Genomic DNA, 7,847 nt, shown 5'->3' on the forward strand with positions numbered 1-7,847 from the left:
GCGTGTCTGGCATCCGGGTGGAGGAATAGAAGGGGAGCCCGAGGAACTGTGGGTAGGATGGGCTACAGGATTTACAGGGCCCCGTGCAAAATGCAAATGCAGGACTCCTGGTGAAACCGTGGGTGATCATTAATTGAATCCATTACACCTGTACCCTGCTTTCACCATCAAGGTCATTTTAATTGTTGCTACAAAAAACGTGCTTGTCCTCCAAGGGGCACGTAGCCTAAAGAATAAGATATTTGTCCAAGTTGTTTTCCAAGAACTTGGAGTCAGCTGTGTCTAGTTCAAGCGGAGCCAGTTAAGACTGGATAAGACCACCAACCCGCCAACTGGGCATGTGTGAGCGTCTGCTCGGTGACCTTTTGACGTCAGAGGGCTCAAGTCTCCACCCTCCGATTGCGCTAAGCACCTCCATGTTTTAACGTGCAGAGGCCTGAAGCTTGGTTACATCTGTGCAGAATGACAATTACTGCACCTTTTTCCAAGCACCTTCTCCACGCTGCTCACGGCCCCCACGCCTCAGACTACCCTGCTTCTTCATCCCCAAATACCCCAAGCCCCTTGCCTTCAAGAAGGGGCGTCCGGGACTTGGTGTCGCATCTCCTCGCTTGGCTGCCACGTGAGTAAACCCTTTCTTTGCTGCAGACCTTCGAGTCTTAGCATTTTCGCTTGTGCGTCGGGCAAAATGAACCTGGTTCGGTAACGCTGGGTCAAAATTATTGAGAATTTCAAGACGGCAACAGTAGAACCAAGCTGGGGGCCTTTCTAGGCACGGGTCTATCACCTGCCCAGTTTGCAGGCCGGGGAAGCCCAGTGGAAGGGGCTGTTCCGTCTGGAGACCTGGCTTTGCCACCAAATCCCCGAGGGGAACCAACCTTAAACTGAGCCTCACTTTCCTCGTTTATAAATGGATGTGATCACTGGCCCCTGCCTACCACACAGCCTTATTGGGAGGCCAAGTGGAAAGAAACAAGTATATAGACAACTTTTTGAATCCTAAACTCACACAAGGCAAAGATACAGTCTTCAGAGTTTGCCCTGAACTAGTCCCGAGTTCCTAGTTTTACTTAGAAGTTTCTCACGGAAGCACATCTGTGAATGTTCCTCAGAGAAATAGAATTTGACTTATAGAAATTGTCAGGATAGTCAATTACCCCCATCCCCACCCCTGGAAGACATGTATTCTCAAAATCCCCAAATCCTTTTATATGAATTCTTAAGTATCTCGAAGCTTTGGTAAATCAAGCTACCTGTTATTCACACCATTATAAATCCACTTGGGTCCTTCCGTCACCTGAATATGTGATTTCTTGTCTCTTAGCTGGCAGGAAAGCTCAGAACTGTTGAGATCTGAGTGGTATTTAGTGCAGGGAAATTGTAAGAATTAATAACAGTGGGGGGCCAGAGTGAATAAACGTGAGCACCCTTCTGCCATGCGTGTCTCATTAATCCTTCCAGCGTTCCGGAATGAGGCGCTGAGTAAATGACAAGAGGTGGGCGAGAAACGGAAGAGGCAGAGGGATCAAGAATTTGTGACAGAGGGAAAGAATCCCATGGGACCGGGGCGGGGAGGAGGGGTTCGTCTGTCGAACACGAGCTTGTTGCCTCCCCTCCTTCCTTCCTCCCTTCTCCTCTCCCGTCTTTGTTTGAACAGACCTCCGTCATGGAGCTACTCTACATCAATTCCTATTTATCTACACGATTGGCAAGAACCACCAGGGTCCAGTCTGGCCAGTATTGGCTCCCCGCACAGCACCACCTGTGGGGGTGGGGTGCGGGGTGTTGCACCACCCGCAGAAACGTCAGATCTTTCTCTAGAGCTCTGTTCTCTGTTCGTTTCATGAGGGGCATTCATAGCCAAGGGTTTCCACCTCTTCCTCCACAGTGAGTCTCGTAGCAGATGTCCCCTTTGTCTATCGTGGTATTAGATGTATCTCAGCCCCAGAAAGGGGGTGGAGAGAGAACCCACCTGGACACAGCGCCACAATAGACAGCACTCCCGAGATGCTTATGTTGCAACGTATATCGGGATGAAGAAGCAGGTACTGACCCAGTCTGGGCGTGGGGAAGACTTCTTGGAGGAGATGAGAAAGCCAAGCCAGGCAATGGAGGAAGGGCACCCCAAGTGATGGGCAGAGCCGGAGCAGAGGCTTGGAGAAGGACCAGGTGGGATGCTGTGCAGGGGGAAGGCCAGGAAACTTGGGCTGTTCTAGCATCAGCTGTGCATCAGGGCACAGTCAGAGAGAGCAGATGTGGACAGACGGCAAGTGAGAGGGATGAGGAATTCATGACCAGGTCCGTGACACAAGGAACCAAAGCCAACTCTGTGACCCTTGAACTATCTCAGGGTACCAGCTCCCTGTCTGAAACATGAGATTCAAAGGGGGCTGAGTTGTCTCTGTCGAGACAGATTTCTGTTTTGCTGTTTTCAGACACACCTGTGGGCTCCACCTCCCAGAAAAGAGGGGTGGCTATCCAGCACAGCCCTTGCTAAGCTTCCGTCTGCCTGGACCAGGAACCTGCCATCCTTCCTCTTACCGTGGTTGGGTCTGGCACACACGGCGGAGGCTTAGCAAGTATATGTTGGATGAGTAGATACACATGTAAATACTGAGTCCTGTGGAGCAGGGATCAGCAAAATGTTCCTGTAAAGAACCAGAGTGTAAATATCCTTGGCTGTCTGGACTATACAGTGTCTGTGGCAGCTACTCTGCTGTTGTAACTGGAAAGCAACCCTAGATAATGTGTATATGAATATATGAACTGGCTTGGCTGCGTTCCAATAAAACTTTGTTTGCCAAAACAGTCAGTGGGCCAGTGGGCTACTGCTTGCCCTGCTACAGAGAACTCCATGAGTAGTGAATTTTCTGTGTCCTTGTCCATCTGAAATGTCTTTGTGTTGGAATTTATAGATGACAGTTTGGCTGGGGATAGAATTTAGGTTGACAGCTGTATTCCCGCAGTTGATTGAAGATGTTATGTCATTCTCTCCTGATGTCGGTTACTGCTGGGGAAAATCTTGTCTAAGACCGACTGCCCTTCCTGCCTTGGTAATTTGTCTTTTCTCTCTGGTGCTTTAGGAATTTTCTCCTTACTGCTGATGGTCTGAAGTTTCAGTAGCAAGTGTCTAAGTGGGGATTTTTTTTTTTTCCTCCAGTGTATACCAATTAGTACTTGGTATAACTTTTCAATCTGAGGATCTCTACCCCCTAACTCCTATTTTCAAAGTTTCTGGAAGACGTTATGCTCTGTCCCCAATGCTGCTGCTCTGCTGGTCTGTCTCTCTGGAGTGTCTATTAATAGAATTTCTTTTAAAAAATCTATTTTTTATTGAAGCATAGTTGATTTATAACTTTGTGTTAGTTTTAGGTGTATAGCACAGTGATTCAGTTATACATTTTATATATATATATAATATACATATTATATATATATATTCTTTTTCAGATTTTTTCCCTTAGAAGTTATTATAAAATACTGAGTAGAGTTCCCTGTGCTATACAGTAGGTCCTTGCTGGTTATCTATTTTATATATAGTACTGTGTATATGTTAATCCCAAACTCCTAATTTATCCCTCCCTCCTCTTTCCCTTTTGGTAACCTTACATATTTTTCTATGTCTGTGGTTCTGTTTCTGTTTTGTATATTAGTTCCTTTGTATCATTTCCTTTTTAGGTTCCACATATAAGTGATATCGTATGATGTTTCTCTCTGTCTGGCTGACTTCACTTAGTATGATAATCTCTAGATCCGTCCATGCTGCTGCAAATGGCATTATTTCATTCTTTTTCATGGCTGAGTAATATTCCATTGTGTGTGTGTGTGTGTGTGTGTGTGTGTGTGTGTGTGTATCACATCTTCTTTAGAATTTCAAGTACATATTTTCTTCATGTTCCCTTGCCTGCATATTTTATGTTCTTTTTCTTTCTTTCTTTGGGTCTGAGTTTAGTATTGAAAATCCAGGCCTGTCATTTGAAGACTCTCTTAGGTTTTCCAGGGAGCAAGTTTTCCCATAAAGCTTTATTCCAGTCAGTCAATCCACAGATGTTTGTAGGGGTTCTCCCTGTGCAAGATACTGTGAGGAGTCCAAAACACACATTGATTTCTCCCATTTATACAAAGTATGTGCCACCTTTTAAAATCTTCGGTATATTTAATTCCATGATATAGGTGCTTTCATTGTCCTCATCTCACAGATTCTCAAGAAAACAGAGACCCAGAGAGGTAATTAGCCCACAGTCACGTGGCTGGTACTTGGTCCTCACCTATCTGCATAGCGCTCACTTAGTTAATGGCAAGACAGTGAGAAATTAAGGCTCGTGATAATTTTACGAAGATTTTGTAAATTAAAGCATTTAACAAGTGATACTCTTACGTGATTGAGAAATTAAAACTATGAAAAAATTACATATAGGGAAGTCTTGTTCCCATCCCTGACCCTGGCCACCCTGTTCTAGGTGGTCATTTTGATTACTTTCTAGTCTACCGTTTCGCTGTTCCATTGTGAGAATATGGGCCAATCCAAACACATAGACTTGCTTCTCTCTCCTTTCTTATGTGAAAGCATCCGACACTGTGATTTTTCTTTCCGGACACCACTTCTTAGTCCAAATGCGTGGTTTCCTTCTGATACCGAATATGCGTCATTTTTCCACACCAATACTCTAATTCTGTGACACCAGCTGGGTGTCAATTCAATTCAATTTCAAGGTACCTGGAGGTAGCATCGGATCCCACAAATCAAGGGCTCGTTCCCATGAGACCAACCCCATTTCAGATACCAGCACAAGAGGGGTCCCCAGGTGATCCCCACTTCTGCCCAGCTGAGTACAATTTGGCTGTTCTCACAGTCTTGCCTCCCCCATCAGGTCTGATAACTCACTAGAATGATTTGCAGAACTCAGGAAGGCACTCTGTTTGCAACTACAGGTTGTTTGTTTTGTTTTGACAAAGAATGTAACTCAAGAACAGCCAGATGGAAGAGGGGGGCATAGAACAGGTTGTTGGGGGAGGGGGTGTCAGGCTGGCACAGAGCTTCCATGCCCTCTCTAAGCCCACCCCCTCTCCAGCACATCAGTGTATTCGCCAATCCAGAAGCTCCCAAACCCCAGTAGGGGTTTTTATCGAGACATAACTGATTAAATCTCTGGCCACTGGTGGTTGAATTCAATCTCTAGCCCCTCTCCCTTCCCTGGGGGTCATGAGATGGGGCTGAAAGTTCCAACCCTTTAATCATGGCTTCGTCCTTCTGGCGTCAGCCCCCATCCTGAAGATACCTAGGCCCCTGCACCCCGCCATGAGTTACCTCATTAGTATAGAAAAGATAGGAAATTCCAGAGGTTTTAGAAGCTTGGTGACAGAAACTGGGCACAAAGACCAAATATTTATTTTCTATTATGCCATGAACCCACACTTCTTTTGTACGTTGTTTTTTTTGCTTATTATGTCTAGGAGATGAATTTACCATGGTTTCTTCAACTGATACCTACCGATAGGCAATTGGGTCACTTTCAATATTTTTATTATATGAGAAATAATACTACGATGAATAACCCCACGATGGTCATCTCATATACGTGCACATCATTTCTAGAAGTGAGATCGGTGTGTTAAAGCGGAAAGATGTCCGTATTTTGGGTAGATACTGTCATAGTTGAGGAATGTATTGTTATTATCCCCACCTCTAGAGAAGTAATCTATCTGAGGCTTAACAAGGTGAAGAAATGTCCCCAAAGTGCACGGCTAATAAGGAGGTAAGAAGGACCAACTTATTTAAGAATTAGGGAGGCCTGATGAGCTGGGATGGAAAGTACTGTCTAGGTAAAGGGAGATACGTTTCACGAGTGATACTCGTGAAACATTAGGGAAAGCAGTGAGTGGAGTGAGGACTGGTACGCAAGGAAGTGGGAGCCACTGAAGGTTGTTGAGAACCTCTCCTGTCCCATAGTGATCCTGGGGGTGACTGATTCTTTCTGGAATTTTGATAACATCAGGAAGGGCGGTGGGAGCCATTAAAAACAGGATAAATTTGTTTCTTCCTTACTGTTGAGTGAACCCCCTCATAGGCATTTCTTTCAGACTGGACTCCTTTGTTTGGTTGTCAAGGACAGCTGCCATTGTCAGAAACACTAGGCCTTCACCCCATTTTGATAGCTTTTGCATCTTTTCACCAACACGAGCGTATTTTCCTCATGGAGAATGCAAAAGACAAGGTCCGTATCCGTGTATGCCAGACATTTTGGGGGTGTCTATAAAGCCCATTCTTTAAAACCTTAACCGCCCACCCACAGGGTAGATCTCTGTGGCAGAGTTTATACCACATGACCCCGCCACTCTGGCCATATCTGATTGGACCAGGCTTGGCCACCTGAACAAACTGTCCATTAGGAGTTTAGAAGTGGGATGGTCTGACAGCTGGATAGATGCTGGGGGTGAGGGCGCTGCAGTTGGGGGTGTCACAGCTCAGGAAGGAGCTCCCTTTTCTTTTTAAAAAGTTTTTTAATTTAATTTTTTATTGAAGTATATTGATTTACAGTGTTGTGTTAGCGGAAGGTGCTCAGTGAAGCGATTCAGTTTTACATACATGCATACATGTATATCTATTCTTTTTCAGATTCTTTTTCCTTACAGCCTATTACAAAATGTTGAGTATAGTTCCCTGTGCTCTACGGCACATCCTTACTGGTTATCTCTTATATATATAGTGTGTGTGTATGTTAATTCCAAACCTCTATTTATCCCTCCCCCCACCTTTCCCCTTTGGTAACCATAAGTTTGTTTTCTATGTCTGTGTGTCTATTTCTGTTTTGTATATAAATTCATTTGTCTCTTTCTTTTAGATTCCACATATAAGTGATATCGTATGGCATTTGTCTTTCGCTGTCTTACTTCACTTAGTATAATAATCTCTAGGTTCATCCATGTTGCTGCAAATGGCATTATTTCATTCTTTGTTATGGCTGAGTAATATTCCATTTTGTGTGTGTGTGTGTGTGTGTGTGTGTGTGTACTGCCTTAGAGCATTGAAGAAAGCCCGTCTTCAGAGATGGAGAGAGGACCAAGGAACCTACAGTCCTAGCAGAGAGACAAGACAGCATGAAGCCTGGTTCTTGGTGATGCTTTGTCTCTGGCTCAACTTCTTATAAGCACTGGGTGTACTTTACACTTGGATTCTCTGCAGCAACACGTTCTTCTCTCAGCAAAATCCAGTTCCTGAAGCTCATGTAATGGGATAAAAAGTCTAATGTGGGCACTGTCCTCTAACTTACCAGACAGAACCCAGTAATTACCAGGTCTTATGGTCTCAAGTCCAAGGGAAAAGAGAGAGCTTTGACTCAATTGCTCCTGTAAAGTCCTGCATCCATTGCAGTTGGGCCAACCTGGGTCATCTGTCCATCCCTGAACTGGTCACTGGGCCAGAGGATTGGCCTGGGCTCCGATGCTCACTCAGCTCTTGGACTGAAGGAAGCTTCGATGCCCTTCTCAGAAGATGGGGAAAATGGGAGATGGGCAGCTAAACCCATGGGGCCCTATCGCAGGTGCCTGTAACCCAAGGACGTTGATTAAGGTATCATGTCTGCCTTGAATTAAGTGAACTAAGTGCTTCCAAGAGAAACCATGGTTTTCATCAGTTTCCAGCCTGCCAACGTGAAATGCATCTTGACAGGCGTATTCAGGGACTTCTTTCCAGGCACATCTTTCTAGCATTTCTCACCAGAGAAGACCTGGTACCATCTTTATTTCTCTCCATGCCCTGTGACCCAAGAAAGAGCCTAGGGTTTTAATTGGGGGAAAGAGAAAATTCAAAGGGAAAATATGCCTTCTTTTAAAGAAAAGTGTTAGAG

Source organism: Phocoena phocoena, chromosome 15 (genome assembly GCF_963924675.1).
Source record: "Phocoena phocoena chromosome 15, mPhoPho1.1, whole genome shotgun sequence".
Classification (NCBI taxonomy): Eukaryota; Metazoa; Chordata; class Mammalia; order Artiodactyla; family Phocoenidae; genus Phocoena; species Phocoena phocoena.